The sequence below is a fragment of the Peromyscus leucopus genome, chromosome 1, assembly GCF_004664715.2.
Source record: "Peromyscus leucopus breed LL Stock chromosome 1, UCI_PerLeu_2.1, whole genome shotgun sequence".
Taxonomy (NCBI): Eukaryota; Metazoa; Chordata; class Mammalia; order Rodentia; family Cricetidae; genus Peromyscus; species Peromyscus leucopus.
In genome coordinates this window covers 187,960,328-187,986,638 of record NC_051063.1, presented here as the reverse complement: position 1 = coordinate 187,986,638, position 26,311 = coordinate 187,960,328, and the positions used below count along the sequence as shown (strand labels likewise).

Here is a 26,311-nt window from a genome sequence, read left to right as displayed (position 1 = left end):
CCCACAATGGCTGTATTAATTTACACTCCCCCAAATACACCAACAGTTAATGAGGGTCCCTTTCTCAAAACATCCTCCTTTAACATTGGTCATCAGGTTACTTGATGACAGCCATTCTGCTGGGTGAGACAGTATTTCAAAGTAGTTTTAGTTTGTGTTTCCATGATGGCATTTTAGAGATCCTGAACATTTTTTGCAATAGTTATTGGCCATTTGTGTATATGTCTTTGAAATTTGTCCGTTTGGTTCATTTGCCCATTTGTTGACTGGTAGTTTTATTTCCTTGGTATTTAATTTATGTAATTGTTTATAAATTCTAGGCATGAGCCCTTATCCAAAGTGTCGCTGGTACAGATTCTCTCCCATTCTGTGGGGTGTCCGTGTGCTCTGCTGATTGTTTCTTTTAATAAACAGAAACTTTTTATTTTCATGTAGTCTCATCTGTTGATACTTGGGTTAGTTTCTGTGCTGGTGCTTTTCTTTCTAATCCATAAGTTCTTGCCCATCCCAGTATCCTGATGGGTATTCCCTATGTTTTCTAGGTTTCTGTGTGTTTTCTGGTTTTAAATAACGGTTTTATACATTTTGAATGGATTTTAATGTAAATGAAAGATAAAAATCTAATTTCATTCTCCTGATGGATCCAGTTTTGCCAGCACCATTTGTTGAAAAAGTCATGTTTTTTTAAAATAAGTTTTTATTGATTCATTGTGAATTTCACATTATGCACCCCAGTCCCTCTGTATCTGCCTTTCACCTTTGTAACGTCCTCCAAAGGAAAATTTAAAAAGAAATAAAAATAGAAAAGTAAAAAAATAAAAAATACAATAATGATAATAATAATAAAGAAAAAAACAAGCAAACAAAAAAAAAAGAACACTTTGTTCTTCCATCTTTCCTGCCTCTCCATCATCTCTTTGTCATTTGTCTTATGGCATTGGGAGCTGTGCTGTGCCACTCAGTAGACTCTTTTGTCCATATGCCTTTACTTGCAAATGATCATTGTATATTGGGTAAGTCAGATTCAGGGCCTCTAGATTCTGGTACACCATCAGTACTGGACCATCACCAAAACGTTGTCTCACATCATGGATCATGGTGATCCTAAGACTATAGTTCCACAGGACCAATCCCTTTACTCATTCCAGCAGGTCATAGATAGGGTAGATGTTGGGGTATGCCAACTCAAAGCACTGGATGTGTGCCTGGGAGGTAGCTGAGTTCTCCTCCAGGCCTCAGATGATGGGTGGGGCCAGCTTTCCAAATTGTGTGTTGGGGGTGGGGCTCCACTATGAATGGCAGGCCAGGGTCCTTGAGCCTCTATCCCAGGGCCTGTGAGGAGCAGGGCCAGTGAGGGGCATTGCTGGCTCAGCACAGCCTTTGGACTTCAACAAGCATGGTTTGCATGGGCTCCTGTAATAACACAGGCCATGGACATCAACACAGATCTCAGCTACAGCAGGACCATGGACCCAGACACGGAAAAGGCTGTGTATATATATATATATATATATATATATATATATATATATATATATATATATAATATAAAGTATATAGTGTTCTGTTTGCATGTATGCCTGCAGTCCAGAAGAGTGTACCAGATCTCATTACAGATGGTTGTGAGCCACCATGTGGTTGCTGGGAATTGAACTCAGGACCTCTGGAAGAACAGTCAGTGCTCTTAACCTCTGAGCCATCTCTCCAGCCGAAGGCCATATTTTTGAAATGTATCTTTTTACCTCCATTGTCAAAGTTTTGATAGCTTTATGGTATTCTTTCTGGATTCTCTATCATATTCTGTTATCCTCTAGTCTATTTGTATGACCAAACCAGGCTATCTTTATGACTATAGCTATATAATATAATTCCTTATATCTACACCTATAGTACTTTTCTCCATTCTGTCCTTCCCATATTAATTACCTTTTCCCAAGGGCTAATATCTCACATGAACTTAAGACCTGTAATTTTGAAAGTATTTCCACTTCAACACATGAACAAAAAAATATGTTGTTGCCTAATTGCTATAGAGGATGAACGATATCTTTATATATTAGTGAGTGAGGACACCTGTAGAATCTGTCACATTTCCTTGAATCATGGTTATAAAAAATCAAGTATTGAGGCTGGTTGTTGGTGGCACATGCCTTTAATCCCAGCACTCAGGAGGGAGAGGCAGATAGAGCTCTTGTGAGTTCAAGGCCAGCCTGGTCTACAGAGTGAGTTCCAGCATAGCCAAGGCTACATAGAGATACCCTGTCTGGGGGGTTGGGGGGGACATGCGTATTGAAACACATGGAATAGTTGTCACAACACCTTAGCAATATGTGGAATTAAAAAGAGACATATCTTGGTTTTTAGTACTAAATAATATTTGGGTCCTACTACTAAAAATTTTAGCACACTAGGCAATGTAGAACATAGCTTGTACATGTGGCTTGATCCTACCATGAAAATGATGTTCTTGAGTGTAGATTCAGATTGTAGTCTGTTGGTATTTCTGTATTTCTTTTTGGTGTTTAATATCACAACAGTGACGATGTGTCCATGTGTTTGTTGACACCTGCTATCTATTTTTCTCAGGAGAATTGCTGCTCACATCACTCACTTGGTTAGGGTGCTCAATGGTAACTTCCCAAACAGAGATCAGGTTTTTGGTTTTTCATTTTGTTTTTTGAGACAGGGTTTCTTTGTGTAGCTCTGGCTGTTCCTGGAACCAGCATTGGAGACCAGGCTAGCCTCAAACTCACAAAGGTCCCTCTGCCTCTGCCTCTGCCTCCCATGCACTGGGGATTAAAGGCATATACACATGGCCTGAGATCAGTATTTTTTTTTTTTATTTCTCTTTTTCTTTTTGTCTCAAACAGGATCCCACTTTGCAGCCCTTTCTAGCTGGGACCTGTTTTATAGCATTATGTGGAATGCATCAGTGATAATGTCTGGAGAGCACTGACTGTGATGTGCATAAACCATCACAATTGATGCAGAAAGAACAGTCCTCATGCTTGCCTTGCTCTAGTCAGTTCCTGTGAGGGTCATGGCTCTACTCCTCTGTGCTGAGGCTGCAGTGTTTTAAAGTGGAGATTTGAGGAATGGGCTCTGACCTGCACGTTTCCATTTCCATCCCTTACTCATGGATCAAAGAGAATAAAGGAAGAATCATAATCACTATTAACCTAAAATCTGTTAGACAGTACAGCATAAGTTCTAAAAAGGAACACATTGAGGACTACAAAATTCAAATGCAATAGCTCGGATTTTCTCCTGAGCCATTCTTTGAGCTATATTATGTCTGCAAAGCACTAAAAAGTGACAGTAATTCCCATAGAATTTAGTATCTTCATTTACTCACAGGAAATCCATGTCACTTCTGAATTATGCTACTTCACAATAACTACACTTATGTATACATGCTTAACTGCAATTTAAACATTATTTGACATGTTTATGGACCTCCCTCAATTTTTACAACTCTTTTGGAATGAAATATTCTTCAAATCTTCTGCAATTGCCATTTGTCTAAGTTGCCCAATGCCTATTTCCTAAGAAAATTTTAGATTATATCAAACGTGGCTGATGCAGATTTTTCTCTCTGCACTAGCTAAATATTCTAATAAAATATTCATAATCTACTTTATCTTATATATTAATGCTAAAATTGATAGTAGACAGTGTTATTACACTCCTTGTTGTGGAAAAAAAAACAAAATGCTTTGTCTATAAAGTCAATCATAAATTCTGCCTTCCATACATGCCCCTTTTCTCTTTAATAGAATGAAATTGGATCTAGAGTTTAAACATCCAAACTGAGCCTGTTATAGTCATATAAGGCCCAAGTACACACAGAATTGATTCCTGTCAGTATTTTAGTATGGTCTACAGGTCCAGCATTTAAAAATATTTCTTCCTCACAAATTTTCCTTCTGAGGCTTGTACACTATGATCCTGTGCAACATAACACAGGATCCATTACAGATAGATAACCCTAGCTGTGTGTCTTGTTACAGGGATATGCTTGTAAGACTATTATGTTTTCACAGAGTTGGAGCATTCATTGTGGAATGTGACTACATTAGAAGTCATCTTTTTTAGTAATTATTTTCGCTCATCTACATCCCTAATTTCCTCAACTCTCCTTATATCCAAGAAAGCACTCTGCCCGGGATCATGTGGTCAAACTGGACTTTTTCATTTCAGGGTCTGTTGACATTCAGGGATGTGACTGTGGACTTCCCCCAGGAGGAGTGGGAATGCCTGGACTCTGCTCAGAGGGCTTTGTACATTGATGTGATGTTGGAGAATTACAGCAACCTGGTCTCTGTGGGTGAGAACATTTTGCTTCTAGACTGTGTAACTCATCCTTTCTATGAACTGACTTCATAGGTTATAAACTCTCTGTTAAACTGTTTTGGAAATGATGAGAAACTAGGGAAATGTTTGGTAGTAGGAAAGAACATTTTCATGCTATTCAATTTTTTCTTTGCATTTTCTGTTACAGGTGTCATGCTCCCCTCATTTTGGTTCCTCAATGCATTCAGAAACTTAGTATAGTATAATATTTATACTCATACCTTAAAGCTCCATGTCCATAGTTGTAGCTGACATGGTTTTAATTGTGACAAAAACTCAAGATTTACAAACGTAAATTTCTGAATATGCTGAAGAAAATATCCTGAAAAAAGTATGCTGAAGAGTCTGACAGGAAATAGCAATAGGAAATCGTTCCTAGATTTGTAGTAGAATATTTTAAGGTGTGTTACTTTTGTTTATGTTGCATTTGTTTAACTCTGTGAAGCTGCATTACTGTGCCTGTCTAAAGCACCGGATGGATGGTCTAATAAAGAACTAGCCAATAGCAAGGCAAGAGAAAAGATAAGCAGGGCTGGCAGGCAAAGAGAGTATATAGAGGGAAAAATCCAAGAAGAGAGATCTAGCAGCCAGAGGAGGAAGACTCCAGGGGCCAGCCACCCAGCTACACAGCAAGCCACGGAGTAATTGTAAGATTTACAGAAGTAAGAAAATGGGAAAAGCCCAAAGTAAAAGGTAGAGGGGATAATTTAACTTAAGAAAAGCTGAGTAGAAACTAAGGCAAGCTAAGGCCTGGCATTCATAATTAAGAATAAGCCTCCACGTGTGATTTATTTGGGAGCTGGGTGGCAGGTCTCTCAAAAGTCTAAAATACCAACAACAACAACAACATAAATTCCTCTACGTTGTGTTCTCTTCATGTGCTGATCACAGACTTCTGTATTCTTTCTAAAAATTTTATCATGTGTCATGGGCTACCTCACAGAACACATGGATTATTGTATGCAAGGTTGCCCTGGTCACCTGTCCAGAGCAAATGAGATTGCCCTGGAATGTGGAGAGGAGAGAGCAAATACTGTAGTAGAATATTTTAAGGCGTGTTACTTTTGTTTACGTTGCATTTGTTTAACTCTGTGAAGTTGTGTTACTGTGCCTGCGTAAAACACCTGATGGTCTAATAAAGAGCTGGCCAATAGCAAGGGAGGAGAAAGGATAGGTGGGGCTGGCAGGCAGACAGAATATTTAGAAGGAGAAATCTGGAAGAAGGGGATCAAAGAGCTAGCAGCCAGAGGAGGAGGACTCCAGGGGCCAGCCACCCAGCTGCACAACCAGAAAGCCATGAAGTAAAAATAAGACATACAGAAGTTAGAGAATGGGAAAAGCCCAGAGGCAAAAGATAGACAGGTTAATTTAAGGAAAGCTGGCTAGAAACTAAGCCAAGCTAAGGCTAGGGATTCATAATTAAAAATAAGCCTCCATGTTTGAATTTATTTGGAAGCTTGGTGGCTGAGTTTTTTAAACTCCCAACAACATTTTGGCCTTCCAATGTGGGCCATATTTCCATGTACGGTTTAAGAAAACAGAAAAAAAAAAAAAATGGAGGAGTTATGGCTCCTTTAAGAGTTTTGGCCAAGCCGGGCGGTGGTGGCGCACGCCTTTAATCCCAGCACTCGGGAGGCAGAGCCAGGCGGATCTCTGTGAGTTCGAGGCCAGCCTGGGCTACCAAGTGAGCTCCAGGAAAGGCGCAAAGCTACGCAGAGAAACCCTGTCTCAAAAAACCAAAAAAAAAAAAAAAAAGAGTTTTGGCCAGACTATCTCTGCTGGTCACTGAGACCTTAAGCTAAGTAGGAACAAAAAACTAAGTAAAAACACCTGCTGCAGTGCAAGCATTGACCTTCCAGAGCTCTAGGAAGGTTTAATGCATGCAGTTTTTGGTCTCCTACCTCTGACCAGGACTAGACTTGGCTTCCATGACCCAAGAAGTGGGCAGAGCCAGCCAAGAGAGCCATGTGGAGAATCCAGGAGTACCTGAGCAGTTTAAAAGTTTACTTGTGCAGTCAAAAAAAGACTAGAGATACGTAGTAAAAGAGATCCAGAAGGGAAAACCTCTAAGCAAATTTCAGGGTGTTTAACAATGTGTGTAGGCTTAAAAAAAGGAAAATGGTATAGTCATGGAGAAAAAAAAAGAATACTTTATAAAATAAAGTCTTTAAAGAGAGAATAAAAAGGAATAAGCCATGTAGAGATGGGAAATACATGGGTAGTTTGGATCCTATATGTGTTGATTTTGAATTTTTTTACTTTTGAGAAGCAAAAGACAGCTGCTAGGACACATGGGATTGTGAACTGGACTGCTAAACTGAACCATTCTAGATATTTTAGGAATGCCTTAACTTTAAAGAAGTAAAATAATGTATTTGTCAAATGGAAATCAAAAATGCTTTGGAGTTTTGTTCCCACAGATGAGAGGCTGTGGATTCCTTCAGGGTTAATATGAATCAGGTTTGATCAGGCAAGACCTCCTGAAATTTGACATGTGATATCTGTCAGCAAAGGTTACTGCTGGTCTTCCCAGGACTCGGTCATTATCTCAAAATTTTCTCTCTGGGACCCTAAAGATAATTCATCCACACACAGAAGAAAGAAGTATGGAGAAACTATGCCCATATTCCCATGAATTGGGGGGGTGTGGGTGGCTGTTGGTTATTTGGTGAGTTGTAGGTGTTGTCATTTGGGAGAATATAGAATATTGATTCAAATTTAAAGTTATTTTTGTTACACTGTATATGTGTTTCTACTCTTGTTTAAAAGTTTTGTATAACGATGCAAATTTAAGGTTGTTTTTGTTACCACATATTGTATATGTGTCTCTACTCTTGTTTAAGGTATTGTATCTATGCAGTTTATTTTAAAATGTAAGGTAAAGTTCTAGTTTTTGAAAGTTATTATAACTGTATAGGACAATCAAGAAACATAGGTTAGCAGTTAGTCTTTTATAACAATCAAACTTTAAATATGTTAGGTATGCTTTCCAGATCATATAGAGATATATTTTATATAGATAGATGGTTTTCAAACCTTTCAAAAAGCTACAGAATATGACATTTAAAATGTTTTGTTAACTTAGGGCTTTTCATGACAAAAGCACATCTGCCCTGGTAGCACTGATTTATCTCAGAGATGATGATGGGCATTGAAGATACTCCTATGGAGTTTGCTTTCATTGTGGCAAGATTAGCCATTGGGTAAAGAAACTGTTCTTGCCTTTGACTGCTGACAATGTGCTGAACAGACTGGACGTGAAGGACAGACAGGAAAAAGACTTTAACTTTACCAAAATGAGGCAGGACAGTCTTTCAAAATTCTGTATCACAGAAAAGTCTGCCAGATATTCTGCAGGACACAGAGGAAAGTGACTGACAAACTTTGCCAAAACAAGGCAGAACAGTTCAAAATTCCTGCTTCATAGAAAAGTCTGCCCAATACTCTAGGCCTGTAGGTGAAAGATGGATGCCCCAACATTGCAGAGAAAATTAGGGTGACTGTCCAGGCAGCCAGATGTCTCTGGTGTTAGATAATAGTACATCCTTCTGAGTCTTTGATGGAGTTGAAGACTAAGTAGTTATAGTTGCATTTTTTCCTAGTTATGATAGAAAGTAAGTTAGGTATAAAACTTTAGATTCACTAAGACAGGGTAGATAATGCATTATTTTCTTTGAATATGCTAACTACAAATGGACTGAATATTGTAAATTAATTTTTACTTGATAACTGCTTTTGTCATGTTAAAGTGAAAACTTTTTTTTACACAAAAATGGGTAAATATAGTAGAATATTTTAAGGTGTGTTACTTTTGTTTATGTTGCATTTGTTTAACTCTGTGAAGTTGTGTTACCGTGCCTGCGTAAAACACCTGATGGTCTAATAAAGAGCTGGCCAATAGCAAGGTAGGAGAAAGGATAGGTGGGGCTGGCAGGCAGACAGAATATTTAGAAGGAGAAATCTGGGAGAAGAGGATCAAAGAGCTAGCAGCCAGAGGAGGAGGACTCCAGGGGCCAGCCACCCAGCTGCACAACCAGAGAGCCATGGAGTAAGAGTAAGACATACAGAAGTTAGAGAATGGAAAAAGCCCCGAGGCAAATGATATAATTTAAGGAAAGCTGGCTAGAAACTAAGCCAAGCTAAGGCCAGGCATTCATAATTAAAAATAAGCCTCCATGTGTGAATTTATTTGGGAGCTGGGTAGCAGCTCCCTCCCCAAAAAAGAGTAAAAAACTACCAACAATAAAACACAACTAGGGTGGGCTAGTGAATGAGCAGGACAACAGTAATGGCGTCCAGTGAAAGAGAAAGCAAAAGCTGAGACTGTTTTGTGATATTCAATTCCACCTGAAAAGAGTCCTGATCATTAACTTACTGTAGTGTCCTGGTCCCAGGATGCATCCTGTCTGTTGTAACTGTTAGAAGGCATTGTGTCTATTGCACCTGAAATATGGTGACAATACTAGTACAAAATGCAATTTTATTTGACAATGCTGACGTCAGATTGGAATAATTTTACAAAATTTTAAGTCTAAAGTGAGTCCATGAAGTAGGATTATTGTTTAGTTGTCTTCCTTGCATGTATGTCTTCTTATTACATCCTTCATTTTCTTCCCAGTGGAAATACACAGACATCTTTCTGGGAGATAATCCTAGGAGCTGGTGGACAGAGTGGACTTGAGAATAACCCTATGAGAAAAGTTAAGAAACACAGCAGTGTGTGGAGGTTAGAAATAAGCAATAGGTGCCCATGACAGCCCTGCCTCAAATGATCTAGAGCCTCTGGTGCCTGGCCGAATACTGTCTTTGCATTCATTACTTTTCAAGAATCTAATGCCTTGCTTTAGAAAAAACAATAAAATAAACCCTTTGATGCTTTTAAGTAAGACTTTAATCTTTAAAGAGATTGGGTCTTCTGAACAGTATTTCTCATTGCTTATCACTTAGTAAGTACAAACACTGTGAATCTGGGATTGGATTAAACTCTATCAATTTCTGAGATGAAATATTTAAAAAGAGATGTGTGCCATTAGACATTTCTGATAAGGAGGAGATATCCATTACATCACACACCCTTGAAGGCTGTGAGGCTTTTTTTATGAGAATACATAAAATTACACTGAAAGAAAAATATTTAAGTATTTTTGCTGGTTGACTTATCTTAAGAGAGATCTTAGAGACAGTCTTTTATCAGATGTTTAATCTTAGAACAAGCCTTATTAATCTGAACTGTACTCATTTTCCAGAGAACTTTTACATATGTGATCCTGTCCATCAACATGTGAAGACTGAAAAGGAGTCTTAGTCAGTATTATGAGCTTGGCAAAGTGCTTCATGACCCCTCCACAAGTGCATTTTATAAAACAAGTGAAACTATAGAAAATGCTAATAACAGCAGATGCAGTAATCACAGGGATGCCTCTATTGACTCGTCAAATCCACATAGACTTGAACACATGCTCCTGGAGAAGAACCTTGCAAATCTAAAGACTGTGAGAAATCTAATTTAAATTTGTGTTGCAACATTACTCAAGATCAGAGACTTTTCACTGCAAAGAAGGAGCACAGGCAGGGAGAATATGATGATTATTTCAGCTCTACATACAGTCTTTTGCAACAACCAATCTACATTGAAGAGACACCACACCAATGTGGGAAATGTGGGAAATGCTTCAGAACTGCCTCACACCTCTCTGTACATCAGAGAATACATACTGGAAAAAAACTTTACAAGTGCAACAGTTGTGATAAATCCTATAACCAGTGGGCAAATCTTAAAACACATCAAAGAATTCATACTGGGGAGAAACTTTACAAATGCAAAGAATGTGGAAAGTTGTTTCCTCAGGCCTCAGCACTTAAAAGCCATCAGAAAACGCATTCAGGAGAAAAGCCTTACAAATGTAAGGAATGTGGTAAGTCCTTTGCCCACTGTTCCAGTTTCAGGAGACATCAGAAAATCCATACTGATGAGGAACATTGTAGTTGCCAAGAGTGTGGCAAGGTCTTTCATCAGCTTTCACATCTTAAGAGCCACTACAGGCTCCATAGTGGAGAGAAGCCTTACAAATGCAATGAGTGTGGTAGATCCTTTCCCCACTATTCATCTCTTAAATGGCATCAGAAAACTCATTCTCTAGAGACATTTTATAAATGCAAAGAATGTGGTAAGTCCTTTCTAGAAATATCACATCTTAACAGGCATTACAGAATCCATACTGGTGAAAAACCTTACAAGTGTGAGGTATGTGACAAATCTTTTACTGTGAATTCGACTCTTAGAACACATCAGAAAATTCATACTGGAGAGAAATCTTACAAATGTAGGGAATGTGACAAATCCTTTACCCGGGACTCACATCTTAGAAGACATCAGAGTGTTCATACTGGAGAGAGACCTTACAGTTGTAAAGAATGTGGCAAATCTTTTACTACATGCACATATCTTAGAGAACATCAGAAAATTCATACTGGAGAAAAACCTTACAAATGTGGAGAGTGTGACATGTCTTTTATCCAGCGTTCAAATCTTAGAACACATCAGAGAGTCCATACTAGAGAGAAACCTTACAGATGTAAGGAATGTGGCAAATCTTTAACTACGAGCTCAACTCTTAGAGAACATCAGAAAATTCATACTGGAGAGAAACTTTACAAATGTATGGAATGTGACAAATTCTTTACTCATAACTCACATCTTAGAACACATCAGAGAATTCATACTGGAGAGAGACCTTACACTTGTCAGGAATGTGACAAATCTTTTACTACATGCTCATATCTTAGAGCACATCAGAAAATTCATACTGGAGAGAAACTCTACAAATGCAAAGACTGTGACATGTCCTTTCTCCAAATTTTTAGTCTTAAAATACATCAGAAGACTCATACTGGGGAGAAATCTTACAAATGTAAAGATTGTGACCTATCTTTTAATCAAAGATCAGATCTTAGAAGACATCAGAAACTTCATACTGCAGAGAAACCTTACAAATGTCCGGAATGTGACAAATCTTTTACCTACATGTCAAATCTTAGAACACATCAGAGTGTTCATACTGGAGAGAGACATTACAGATGTAAGGAATGTGACAAATCTTTTACTAGTTGCTCTTATCTTAGAGCACATCAGAAAATTCATACTGGAGAGCAACTTCACAAATGCAAAGACTGTGGCATATCCTATATCCACCTTTCAAATCTTAGAAGACATCAGAGAATTCATACTGAAGAGGAAAATACTGTTGTAAATCATGTGACATAGCATTTATATGGTATTCTCTACTTACAAGCCCCAAGAGTATACATTATAGAAACAAAGACAAGAAATTTGTGAAAGCCTTTAATGAAGTTTTAAGTCTTACAAAATATCACAGTTTATATTCAAATAAAATTCTGCAATAGTAACTGTGAATTACTTTTAATTTGTGTGGGTGCTTTGTCTACACGATTTTCTGGGCACTGTATGTTTGTCTGATGCCTGTTGAGGCCAGAAGAGGGCATCACATTCCCTGAAGCTGGAGTTCCAGACAGTTGTGAGCTATTATATGTGTTGAAAATTGAAGACGGTGCTCCTCTGGAAGAGGAACCAGTGCTCTTACCCTCCAAACCATTTATGCAGCCCCTGGGAATAGCTGTAATAAAAAAACATTTATCTTGTTCAACATCCAAGAATTGATAATAATACTAGGCATGGTGCTGCATGTCTTTAATCCCAGCACTCAGGAGGCAAAAAAATAAAGATCTCTTTTGAGTCTGATGCCATCCTGGGCTACATAGTGAGTTCCAAGAGTGCCAGGACTACATAGACTCTGTCCAAAAGAATAATAATGACAAAATTACTAACAAAAATGTGACAAACTCTTTAGATTTCTGCTATGAATATCGCTCTGTATAAATAAAATGCTGATTGGCCAGTAACCAGGCAGAAAGTATAGGTGGGACAAGTAGAAAAGAGAATTCTGGGAACAGGAAGGCTAAGTCAGGAGACCAGCTGCCGCCATGAGTAACATGCTAAAATATTTACATGTAAAATATTGGTAAGCCCTGAGCCATGTGGCAAGGTATAGATTTATAGAAATGGGTTAATTTAAGATGTAAAAACTAGATAACAAAAAGCCTGCGACAACCATACAGTTTGTAAACAATATAAGCCTCTGTGTTTACGTGGTTGGGTCTGAGCAGCTGTGGGACTGGTGGGTGAGAAAGATTTGTCCTGACTCTGGGCCAGGCAAGACTGGAAAAAAATTCCAACTACAGATTTCCTTCTAAATGTGCTGTACATCACAAAATTCATAGTTCTGAGAAACCATAAAAGGTACACCATATATAATCCCTATATCTTGCTGTTCATTGTAAATTACAGTCACCAAATGCATTGAATTTATAAAGTCCTTTACCCATAAAAGAAAACACAAGAAAATGTTCTAGTAAAGTCTCATTTTTTGTTCTCTTTCAAAAATCTTATGCTAGTGTCAAATCTTACAAATAGCAGAAGGTGAGAAACTGTAAAAGAGAGAAGCTGTGCATGTGACATCACAGGCTTAGAAATCCCCAAAACCTCTGGATGGTGGTCCTTGCCTTTGTTGTAGGAATTTAGCAGAATCGCTGTAAGGAGTAAATATTACAATGAACAGCTATTTTATAGGAGTACTTTGACCTAGAAGAATCCTTGTGGAAAACAGTGATTATTTGCTGAAGGGGCATTGCAGCCATCCCATGACTTTGGTCACAAGATACCTTAGACACACCTGAGGCTCTTGTATTATTGTATATTGCAAACAATACATAATAATGGACGAGAGTCATGGGGGCATGTGATGCTCTCTTTTAGTAAGACATAAATTAGATTATAGATCTTGGTATGAGGAAATACTTTGTATAACTTTCAATCAATATGCCTTCACGTGGCTGTTCAGGGTTCAGTCAATCAGATGAGGTCGGACCTTCCTGGTGCCATACAGGCCTTAAAATTTCATGCCTTCTTTCTTCAACTTACCCATGCTACAGGATATACCCCAGCATTTGGTGACCATGGTGTAGGGTGTGAGGAAAGAAGTGTCCAGACACCCCAAAACTGGAAGTAACATATGTCCATAGTAGTAGTCGAGATTACAGGATAGGGCAGGAACATGGAGAATTTAAATTCTCCCTCTCAAGTGTGGCAACAAATAAAATGGCTCCTGAGACAAAGGGTAAATCCGAGAAAAAGAATCTTCCCAGTAGAGAAAGAAAAAAGAAAGGAAGTTAAAAAAAAAAATGTATCTTCAGAATAGAGAAATGTGAAGGAACGGAAATGAAAACAGAAAATTTTTTCCCTCAGAGCAAGAATGACTCAATATTAAAGGTCATTATATGGGAAATATTTTTTGTTTTTGCATAATAATAATAACTTATCAATGGTCCCTTTGAGGGAGAAAAAAATTAAAACAAGCCCAACTTCTATTTAAAAAAAAAAAAAAAAAAAAAAACCAGGTGGTGGTGGCACACGCCTTTAATCCCAGCACTCAGGAGGCAGAGCCAGGTGGATCTCTGTGAGTTCAAGGCCAGCCTGGTCTACAGAGTGAGATCCAGGAAAGGAGCAAATCTACACAGAGAAACTCTCTCTCGAAAAACCAAAAAAAGAAAGAAAAAAGAAAAGAAAAGAAAACAGTTCCAGTCAAAATACTAAGCCAATGCTGTTTGAATTTCCAGGGGTATTATTCAGTGTACAGAGGATGTTCTCCTCTCGATTGTCTAGTTAATGTTTAAATAAATATTTAATTTTCATAGTAAATGGACTGAAAACAAAACTCATGATTTTAAACTGTAATATTGGATATGCCCTTGTTTATCATTTCATTACTGAAAATATAAATCTGCTCTTTAAGTTGCTTTCTGGAAATTACTGGTTAGATTCTATAAAATGTAACTTATTAAAGGATGTGATTACTAAGGTAAAAGTTATAAAAATTAAATCTTACTGATAAAGAGCTGGTAGTAACTATTTAGGAGAAATCAATAGTAAAAGTAAAAAGACTTCAGTTCATAAAAAGAACTGAATGGATTCTTTCCAGCATAGTGAAAAGAGCACCTTTTTCTGGGGTTCTTACATTCTATACTGATGCAAATAAATTAGGACTGACTGGTTATACAGCAAGAAATACAAAGTGATTTGAAGTCCATATGATTCCATTAAAACAGAGTTGTAGGCAATTCTAATAGCTTTATTTGACTCTAATGAATCTCTTGATATAATTACTGATTCTCAATATGCTGAAGGGATTGTATTACATATTGAAACTGCTGAACTTATTCCTGATAATTCAGAATTAACTTTATTATTTGTACAATTACAACAGGCAATCTGAGAAAGGAATTGCCCACTTTATATCACCCATATTTGGTCCCATACTGGAATGCCTTGGCCATTAGCAAAAGGAAATGGAGAAATTAATCAAATATTGATAGAAAATGTATTAGAAGCTTCAGAATTTCATTAAAAAAAATGTTGATAGTAAAGGCTTGAATATTCCATAACCTGGCAATAGCTAAAGAGATTATAAAAAATTGTCCTACTTATTCTTTGTATAATCAAATTCCTTTGCCTACAGGAAGTAATCCTAAGGTCACTCAAAGAAATGAAATTTGACAAATGGATATATTTCATTTACCAGAATTTGGAAAATTAAAATATGTTCATCATACTATTGAAACATACTCTGGACTTCAATGGGCATTTGCCTTAAGTTGTCAATAGGCTGATTCTGTAATTACACATTTATTAGAGACAATGGCTAATACAAATTAAAATTGATAATGCTCCTGCTTATGTTTCCAATAAAATAAGATATTTTTACACATTATAACATAAAACACACACACACACACACACACACACACACACACACATATATATATATATATATATCATGTAATCCAACAGGACAAGCAGTTGTTGAAGATCTAATTTCACTCTAAAACAGATGCTTATAAAACAAAAGGAGGATATAAGGACTCCCAAAGATAAATTACGTAATGCTTTACTAACATTAAAATTTTTAAATGCTATTGAGTCAGGGACAACAGCTGATGAAAGGCATTGGACCATAGGGGGAAAAAAACTGCTGAATTAAATATGACTGTGTACAACAAGGATGCCATGAGATCTTCTTGGAGAATGGGGAAGTTGTTACAATGGGGTTGAGGTTATGCTTATGTTTCTGCAGGAGACAAGAAGTTGTGAATACTATCAAAATTAGTTAAATTAGACATGAGCAAGAGAAGTCTCTCCAGATGCCTTGGCTGCTGATATGGATAGCATATCTCTAGAGAGAAAAATACAGAAAGACTTTAAAGCAAACAGCTGATCTCCTACATGGGGACTGCTTAAGAAATTGACTAAAGAAGGAAAAGCAATAGTTTGGCTGGCTTGGGAACCTTTGAATGCTACAACATTGTTCCTTGCTCTGCTGTCTGTGGTAACTGTACAGGTAACAGGGACCAATCATACCTACTGGGCTTATATTACCAACCCTCTAATTAACAAAAGGGTAAGTTGTGGAGATACGGATATTTCTGTTGTGGTCAATGAATCCTCCTGGCTACCTTATGACCACAGAGGACTTACTAAGCCTAAGGAAGAGAGTAAGGTAACTACTGTTTTTCTACCATCACAGCAGCCGCACCTGAATCGACTGCTGTTTCAGCCAGTAACTGTGATTCCAAAATCACTACCCCACTTCTCAGGCAATGGGCAGGCAGGCCTTCTACATCCCACCAGATCTGCATCCTGCCAATGCCACCAAATGTAGTCTTTAACAAAATCTCTATCATTCTATTTACTAATAAAGAGTCAGAGGCTAGGGTGAAAACCTGCTAGCTCAGAGAGGTTGAGGAGCAGCTAGCTGACCTTCCCTCTTTGAAGGCACTTCAGAAACAGAGAGTGTCTCTTCCACCACTCCAAACCAAAAGGACCACTACTCAAAGTCCCTTCCTACTACTTCCTACACATTTCTCTACCCATTTTTCTGGATGCCCTCTGACTCTCAATGCTTACTATCTGTAAACTAGTTGTTGACCCCACTCCTGACCCAAGACTGATTTTATTTAATTAATGCAAATACAAACTCAAGATTCACAGTGTGATCATATATCCCAAAACAGGTGATTACAAATTATACTGTGGGAGTACAAGGAAATCCTATTTGTATGAATAATGGAAATCACTGTCTAAATATAACTTTTCAAATTTGGCTGTCTATACTTAATCATAATACTACCCAGGATTTTCATAATAAATTTTATATGCTTTATTCATCTGGCTTTAGAGGACAGGAGATTAGTGCTGCTAGTTACAAAAATCTACTGTCTTGTGAGACGTGTTACCAACAAGGAATCTGACTTGGTACTTTGGCAATAGCGTAAGGGTAAGAAACCTCAAGTGCTTACTGATTTTTTCAAAGAGACATCATCGATTGGAGTCCATATAGCTTCCCTTGAGAAAAATATTCTCAGTCAGAATTAAGATGGCAGAAGTATAGTTTTAATGGAACTGTGGAAATTAACTCTATTGTTAATGAACCTATCCAATAGGAGGTCAGGTCCTATGTTGCACTTTGGCAATTTAGTTCAGACTAATTTATGGAAATTGGCAATTGCCTTACACCTTAAAATATGAAAAGGGATATAAAAAAGTGAAGGACCTGTTCGATAAGAACTTTAAATCTCTAAAGAAAGAAATTGAAGAAGATATCAGAAAATGGAAGGATCTCCCATGCTCATGGATAGGTGGAATTAACATAGTAAAAACTACAATCTTACCAAAAGCAATCTACAGATTCAATGCAATCCCCATCAAAATCCCAAAACAATTCCTCACACACTTGGAAAGAAAAATACTCAACTTTATATGAAAAAACAAAAAACCCAGAATAGCTAAAAGAATTCTGTATAATAAAGCAACCTCTGGAGGCATCACCATCCCTGACCTCAAACTCTACTATAGAGCTATAGCAATAAAAACAGCTTGGTGCTGGCATAAAAACCAACATACAGACCAATGGAATCGAATTGAAGACCCTGACATTAATCCATGCACATATGAACACCTGATTTTTTACATAGAAGCCAAAACTATACAATGGAAAAAAGAAAGCATCTTCAACAAATGGTGTTGCTATAACTGGATGTCAATATGTAAAAGATTAAAAATAGATCCATATCTGTCACCATGCACAAAACTCAAGTCCAAGTGGATCAAAAACCTCAACATAAATCCAGTTACACTGAACTTGATAGAAGAGAAAGTAGGAAGTACTCTTGAATGCATTGGCACGGGAGATCACTTCCTAAATATAAATCAGTAGTACAGACACTGAGAACAACAATTAATAAATGGACCTCTTGAAACTGAGAAGCTTTTGTAGGGCAAAAGACACAGTAAGACAAAAAGACAGCCTACAGATTGGGAAAAGACCTTCACCAACCCCACATCTGACAGAGGACTGATCTCCAAAGTATATAAAGAACTCAAGAAACTAGACATAAAAATACTGAACAATCCAATTATAAAATGGGCTACAGAGCTAAACAGAGAATTCTCAAAAGAAGAATCACAAATGGCTGAAAGACATTTAAAGAAATGCTCAACATCCTTAATCATCAGAGAAATGCAAATCAAAATGACTCTGAGATACCATCTTACACCTGTCAGAATGGCTAAGATCAAAAACATTAATGACAGTCAATGTACTGTCAGCCATCAAGGCAAGGGCAGTTCTTTGCCCAGTAGGCCATTTTGTGCCAAAAAGACAAACTTCCAAATGGAAATGTCTTAGAAGCCCAACATTCTCTCGGGATCAAATTGCGCAGCCAGGAACAATTGTGTCTCACGTCAACAGAATTTCTAAGTTATTTAAATGCCATATTCTCTAGGTCTATGAAGTGTTTGAAGATTACCTGTCCATCTGACCTATGTATCTGTAAATCTGGATAACCTAACTAATGTAACTATAGAGATGACAGGCATAGGTGACTATAAATCTATATGTCTTATCTACTGAAATAACCTAAGGACTAAGGCTTCATGTAAACAAGGTAAACAGTCTATAAGCAAATGTATGGTGAAGAACGATGACTTCAAAATTGTGACAATATACAAGATATTTATAACAGAGGTATGAATATATAGTGCGATATGCAATATGACAATAATCTTAAATATATATCAATATACTGAATATTCTAAACAGAAGTAGAACATACATAAAGTATGACAGATATAAATTTACATTTGTATCAATATACAAATATTTCAAATAAGAGTAGAAATATATGTACATTATAACAAATATAGTTCTGTATTTGTATCAATATACAAATTATCTTAAACAGGAATATAAAAATTGTTTACATTTGTATCAACATATAAGAATCCATAACAGTACAAGTTACAGTGAAAATTATCTAAGGTTGCTATTTTACTAAATTTGTTTACTAGTATATACAATGATCTACCATAATATCTTATATCTATCCATTCCATTTTTTTTTAAGGAAAATACTGAGTTTAATATTTTCTTCCACCACCAACCCTATAACCATCATCCATAACCCTGAGAAATATGAAACCTAAGGGAGAAGGGGTGCTGTTTTCTTAGAATTGCTTCCTGCTGTTTAGGGGGTGATGTATCTTATGGGGACGCAAAGAAAATTTTAGGCCTATGGGGTAGTCCGTGAGGCTGTATTGTGTAAACCAGTTGCCTTGAAACCGCTCTGGATGTTGGACCATCTGGGCCATGGTGTCATTGGAGACCTTTCAGGGAGTCTTGACTGGTGAAACCTGATGTATCTTAATCAAAACATTTGATTATAAAAGCTGTTCAGTTATGCCAAAATGTAAATTTTAAAGATACCTTGACTTCAAAATTTGGATATAAGGATATGTTACTTTGGAAAAGAGGTTCTGCTTCTGTTTCCACAGAAAGCCAGAGGTTGTGGATTTGTTCCAGATTAAGATACATCAGGATTGAACCACCACATTAACTGCTATGCTACCACAGCTGTAGTTACTCTTCATAAAAAAAATTCAAACTGCTGAATTTGTTAAAGACTGGCATGTACATTCTTACAAACTTTGGGCTCAACAAAATAAGATAAATAAGGAAATAGTTGATGAAATAGCTGAATTGAGACAGGTTATAATACTAATTGAAGATCAGTTAGAATTATTAAGAGAACAAATGAAACTGAAATGAAATTGGAAAATTACTTCTTATTGTATAATGCCTTTAAGATTAAATTACAGCAAATATGATTGGAAAAAAGTTAAGATGTATTTGTTGGGTCATCCTAATTCTTCTCAAATGATTTATAATTTGCAGAAAACAAAATTATAGAAACATTTTCAAAGAAGCTGCCTGAAGTAACAGGATGGATGTTATAGAACATCTTGCAGATGTTGTAGCCTCATTTTATCCCAGGAATCATTTTGATTGGTTCCTTGCTTTTGTGATTATTTATAATTTTCTTTATCGTAATAGCTTTGCTGGCTTTGAAATGTATACTGATTTATTTGCATAACACTGTTAGAAAGATAAAAGCCCATATTTACAGAACAAACTTTCATAATCTACAATACAATTGTTATGCCTAACAACTCTGCATTTTGATTAGGTATGGATTTTTGTACTGGTGTCTGTCTAATGAGAAGAAATGTTTCCTGAATGAGGGCTGAAAACTAAGCTTAACCTGTGGGTACAAGGAAATATGTTTAGTTATTTGTAGGGATTATGATAGCTTGGTAAAATGGTGGTTCTTTCTTGTCCTCCAGGATTCATGACTTCACGAGCACCAGTACGTAGCTAGATTTCAAGTACCAGTCATGGTTTCTGTTTTGTTAAGAGGGTCTTAAGTCCAGTGAAAGAAATCTTGGTTACACCAAGGTATGTTTGCCACTGCCACATCCTTAGGGCTATTGTGCCAAGTTGATAGTTGATGTGGTTCATAGGCATCATAGCTGGCTAGGACTGTTGGTTGGCTCCCTCTTTGGGAAGCTTGCATGGTGCTTCTGGTATTATGAAAGCAATTCCTCACGGAGCAATTTAATTTATATTGAGACAAGATCTCTGTATTTCCAGCTGTCTGAGACTCACTATGTAGAGTTTGCTGGCCTTGAACTCAGAGTTCCCCTTGCCCATGCCTCCTGAGTGTAGGGTTAAAGGGCTTACATGACCTTACCAGACTATACATTACTTTTTGCCATAAGTCTTTTTGTTTTGTTTTGTTTTTTGAGACAGGTTTTGCTATGTATCCTTGGCTCACCTGGAACCCATTCTATAGACCAGGCTGGCCATTAATTCATAGAGATACACCTGCCTCTGCCTCAGTAGTGCTGGGGTTAAGGAACTGTGCCACTACTACCTGGCCTGACAATTGCCCAAGGTAGCTGCACAGCTTACTTGACAGAAATAAGTGATCACCTGGATCTCTTCTTCATTCACATTAAAGACTTCTATTACACTAAATTGGCGACTCTAATTGAAATAGATGAGTTTCCATGTGCATAAAACATACCAGATTTCAACAACATGAAATAAATAATGTAAACAGAACTACTAGTAGCAATGAGACTGAAGCAGTTATAAAATATCCCCTTAAGAAAACATCAGGACCAGATTGACAGGATTCCGTCAGAACTCCAAAGAAGAAATAACAGCAAAGCTATTTAAAATACTTCTTGACATGAAAAAGAAAGACTTCTTGACTCTTAGTATTACCTGATATTAAACTAGATCATGAGCCAAGCATGGTGGCACACACTACATTCTAGAGGCAGAGATAGGTTGATTTCAATGAGGCCAGCCTGGTCTGCTAAGGGAGTTCTAGGACAGTCAGGGTTACACAGAGAAACCTGTTTCAAAAAACCAAAAAACCAAGCCAAAACAAACAAAGAAAAACCCACAGATAATATTACAACCAAAAAGAAATTAGACTGATAAGGTCGTTTAAAAATTTTTCTTAGCAGTGCAGGGTGAGGTACACCTTTAATCCCAGCACACCTGAGGCAGAGGTAGGCAGATCTCTGAGATTTCCAGGATAGTTTGGTCTACAAAGCGAGTTCCAGGATAGCCAGGGTTTCAGAGAGAACTCTGTCTCAAAAAAAAAAAAAAAATCTATTACTATCTATTACAAACACACACACACACACACACACACACACACACACACACACGTATACAGACACACTCTATGTGTGTGTGTGTGTGCGCGCGCGCGCGCGCGCGCGCGCGCTTCAAAACCTCCAAATCTCACCTTCCTACCTCTCTACTATCCTGGTCCACAATTCAGCTAATCTCTGTATTGTGCTCATTTCGATTCATTTTTCTTGGGACCCAATGAGATTAACCAGGGCATCTGTTGAGACAGTGGGTTGGAGCTAGTGTGTGAGCTGGTGGGCTCAGCAGAGGACTACAGCCTAAAGGCAGTGATCGGCCATGAATCCACCCAAAGGCCGAACAGCTGAGAGTAGAGTCTGGGCCCCGTGAAGCCTTACCTTTTCCCTTCCTAAACTGATGGTGTGTGTGTGAAGTCCATGCAGGTCAGTACAGTTGCTGGTTGGTTATCTGATGTACAGTTACCTGGGTGGCATGTCTAGCCCTTCCTCGCTCTTCCCTGTCTTACTCCTTCCCCTCCTCTCTCAATGTCCCATAGTCATAGACGGTTTGGTGTAACTGATGTTTTTAGGCTGGGTCCATGTACCTTAGTCATTTTGCAGATCTTGGACAGAGTCTGTGCATTCACCATTGCATTTTTTTTTCTCCAAATAATTTTTCTATGTTTTATCTCAAATCACCCTTTAGCATGAGTCACAGACTACTTGTTTCTGAGATAGTAGAAATGACGAGACCATTAGTAGTGAGAGCAGAGTACAGTGCGTGATGACTCAGCCCTGGGCTTTCGCAATGGGTTACTGACTTCTTTTTTCGTATGTTTGTTTGTTTTTATTTTGTTGTTTTTGTTTTGTTTTTTGGTGAGAGTTTCTCTGTGTAGCTTTGGAGCCTTTCCTGGAACTTACTCTGTAGCCAGGGCTGGCCTCGGATTCACAGAAGTCGCCTGCCCTCTGCCTCCCGTGTGCTGGGATTAAAGGTGTGCCCACCACCGACCCAGCAAACCACTGACTTCTTGAGTCAACCTATTCCTTTTCAAGATTCAAGTTCCTATATATGTCCCTCCCAAGTAGTATTTAGTTTGACTTGTCACCGTCAGCGATGGGGACGCTGCCTTCTGAATTTACCCTGTTATCCTTTGGTCTAAGTATGTAGCCCAGAGAGGCTGGTAGTCAATCGAGGTTAGGCTGCTGTCCGTCTTTATCGAAGGGTTCAGATTCACTGTGGAGGATCAGTACCGGGGTGCAGCGTTTCCTCCTAGATGCAGTTCTGGTCCAGGCTGGCAGCGAGCATGTGGGAGGGAGGCTGTGCAGAGCGGTTGCAGGCAGCCTGACAGCTGGAGCTGTGTGGAAGGCAGCCTGAGATGAGTGGGACAGACGGGTAAGGCTGAACACGCTCCGCCCTCGAAGCGTTTAGCGGAGGCTGGGGGAGAAACAGCAGGTAGAACTGGGAAACAAGGGGATTGGGGGGGGCCGCGGAGGCGGGCAGGAAACGTAACGCGGAAGCGGGGTGTATTGGGCGGGCGCAGGTGCGGCTCCAAGGAACCAGGCTGAAGGGACAGGAAATTCCACCATTCCGTGTTGGACTCGGGAATGGCTGTTCCGGAAGTGCATGAGGAGGACCAGCGGGTATTCGGGACCTGAAACTCCCGGAGCCGCAGTCGCCGCGCCGGCGCCTGGGAAGATTCACCAGTCAGCAAGCGCAGGTGGCGGAGACCGGCAGCTCCGGCGGCCTACGAACCCCCAGGCAGAGGAGCTGCGGGCTGGGACACGGAGGAGACGGACCGGGGTGGCGAGCAGTTTCTCTGATGTTATAAGGAAGCCGGCTCTGAAGTCTTTCTGTGGATGTCTTTCCCTTGTCTGCAACACGTGTTTTGTGTAATTTTGTATGACATCACATTCATTGCTATTGGGCAGGTTCTGGATCTGCTGCTGTAGTACATTGGGCTGTTTTTCTTTGTTTTCCCGTCTTCTATGATGCTTCGCAGGGTGTTGTGGGTTCTGCTCAGTGTCATCATGGAATCACACTTGCTGGTAGGTATACAGCCATCGTAACATTTACAGGGGTTGCTCTGTACCCAGGGAATTGTGTCAATATAAAATTCTAGGTTTCTTCTTACTAGTTATGAAGTATGTTTAGGAAGGTTAAATGTCATGGAGTTTGAACTGATCACATTAAACCACTTCAAGAAATACTGCAAATTTCTCAATATTAGATTCCCTTCCATCTGTGTGAAAACATCTTTCTTGTCCTAGTTAGCTCAAGGATTTTAATTTGGTTCTCTCTCTTCTGCCTCTCTCTCTCTATCCTAATTTTTATTGACTATTTGGGTTTTTGTTAAGGGTCTCTAAGAGAACAACAGGGTGCTCTGAAGCACTGAGCTATCTCTCTAGACCCCACTAAGTTTAATTATGTGAAGAGCAGTTATAGAAAATACATTTTTTAATGAAGAGATTCAAATTTTTGACTTACCACAGGCATTTATTATTTCAACTTTTTCTTTCATTGTTGTATGTTTGTGTCAATTCCTGAACACAAAAAATACAACCTACTCAGTGTGTATGTTCAGGGTGAACATTTGATTCGTATGGTGGCATTCTCTTTGGGGAAGACTTATTTCTCCAGCTCTCAGATCCCTTATGTTGACTAGGGAGGAGGCCTAGCGAGCTTTCTCCCTTCTATATTACATGTCTCTTGGTGTTGTCCTTGTTCAACTCATGTTTACTCAGCATGTTTGTATGATTTCATGCATGTAGCTTCTCTGACATTTCTAGGAAACACAATCTCACAGAAAACATCCTTTTCTTCTGTCTCTTCCAATGTTCCCACCTCCTCTTTCTCAGTGTTCCCTGAGCCTGACTGAGGTGAAGAAGATGTGTTGCTTATGTATCATTTGGGGCATGAACATCACAATTGCATTTTGACTGATTGTGGTTTTCTGTTTTAATCTCAGTGTTCCAAAAAGAACTTTCCATGAGGGGTGAAAACTCATTTATCTGTGTGAATAAGGAAATATTTAAAATGCATTAGGATTATGCTGATTTGTAAATAGTGATTGTAGTTTCCCCTCAAGATCCATGCCTTCACTAGCACTAGGGAAACTAGCTAGGTTCCAATACTAGCCATGATTCCCTCTTGTTGAGAGGTCTTATCAAATAGAAGCTGTTGGTACCACCAAGGTCTGTGTGCCACTCTACACCGGTAGGGCTATCATGCAGTGCAGATCATTGTGGTTTCATAAGGGGTCATAGTTGATAGGACTGTTGACTGGCTCCTTCCTTTGGAAGCTTTTATGTTGCCTTCTGGTACCATGAAAGCTAGTCCCCAGAAAAGAAGCTTTAGGCATATCCATCTGGAGTCCTCTGGGGTTTGTGTCTGAAGTGCATGGCTTCTTCAACAGTGGCTCACCTTCAACAGTAGTGCCTGACCTCTAGGAGGCAACCACGGGCAACAGCAATAGCTTATAATGTTTTGGGAGTCTGTTCGACAGTTGTGACCAACAACTTCTAAGTAGACTTCTCGTGGCTGTTTCAGCGATTCGGTTAGAAAATCTATGCGCTTGTAAGGGAGGATCATCCATCCAGATGGGAACTCTTCAATTTATCTGTCAATGTATTGCTTATGCAGACTTATATGTATTGTGGGCAATTTAGGATACCTCAATTATAGGTATTCTTTATGGCTCTTTAACATCTTTACTGTTATTTTACCGCTTTTTTGTGCGTCTGTGCCCGTTCGGTCCATAATTATCTCCCCACCCTGTTTTTCATTTCCCCTTCAGATCAGCTGATTTCCCCGTTACTCGCAGTCTCTACTACACCCCCCCGTGGTGGCTCATTGTTTACTTTTCTGTTACCAGTTACTCGCAGGTTGTGTACTTCACATCAGAAGATTTGGAACTAGGACTTCTATGAGAAACAACGTGCAATGTCTGGGGTCCGAGTTCCCTCACTCAATGTATTTTCTAGGTCCATCCATTACCTGCAAAACTCATGATTACAATTTTTCACAGACTAAATTACTATTTCATGTTGGATATGTACTACATTTTCACTATCCATTTGTCAAATGAAGGACATAAAGGTTGGTTCCTTTTTGTAGCTATTGTGAGTAGAACAGTAATGAACATAGCTGAACAAGTATCTCTGGAATAGGATGTCGAGTCCTTTGACCATTCCCAAAGCTTCAGTGGGATTCAGTTCCAAATAGGAGGTGTGGAGTCCATGGTGAGGGGGAGGACAAATGCCCATCTGAGGGTTCAGCAGCTCTTTCTAATATAGAAATTATATATATAACATATATACTACATAAGTCATTTGGCATGCATCAGAGCGCTGAATCTCTTAGGTGTTTCCCACATTAAATGTTCAGACTGAAAAAGCAAAGTACAAAACAGACAGTCTTATTTGAAACAATATCTTCAGACAGTATCTGTAAAATTAGCAAGTTACTAATTTCTCAGGTTCTGCAAAGCGTAGGACCTTCTGATTTTACAGCCTGTAACTAAATGGCTGGTACTCATGCAGTTATATTACATTAGGCAGTCTGAAATTATTTTTACTTTAACAAGGTTACATATAGAATCATTTGATATTTTCTAAAATGCGGGGGTATGAAATATCTCATAATAAGCATTTAACTAACTGATTATAACATTTTTCTGTTTTCTCAGTTCTATAGTAGAGGCTGTTGCGTGTTTTCATACTGCTTTATCAATAATAGAAAGGAAGACCCTGGATCTAATCCCTTTTCCATCAACTCACACTTTTGTTTGTTTTGTTTCTATTTGTTTTGTTTTTGAGACATAAACT

General features: G+C 38.5%; 1 protein-coding gene and 1 pseudogene across 2 annotated transcripts in view; both read left to right on the top strand.

Annotated features, from left to right (window-relative positions):
- LOC114688971 overlaps positions 1 to 11,777 on the top strand; it is a 364,483-nt pseudogene extending 352,706 nt beyond the window's left edge.
- The window catches only part of LOC114688539 (zinc finger protein 54-like), a 406,652-nt gene that overhangs the window by 352,713 nt on the left and 27,628 nt on the right, over positions 1 to 26,311 (top strand). The window lies entirely within an intron of this gene.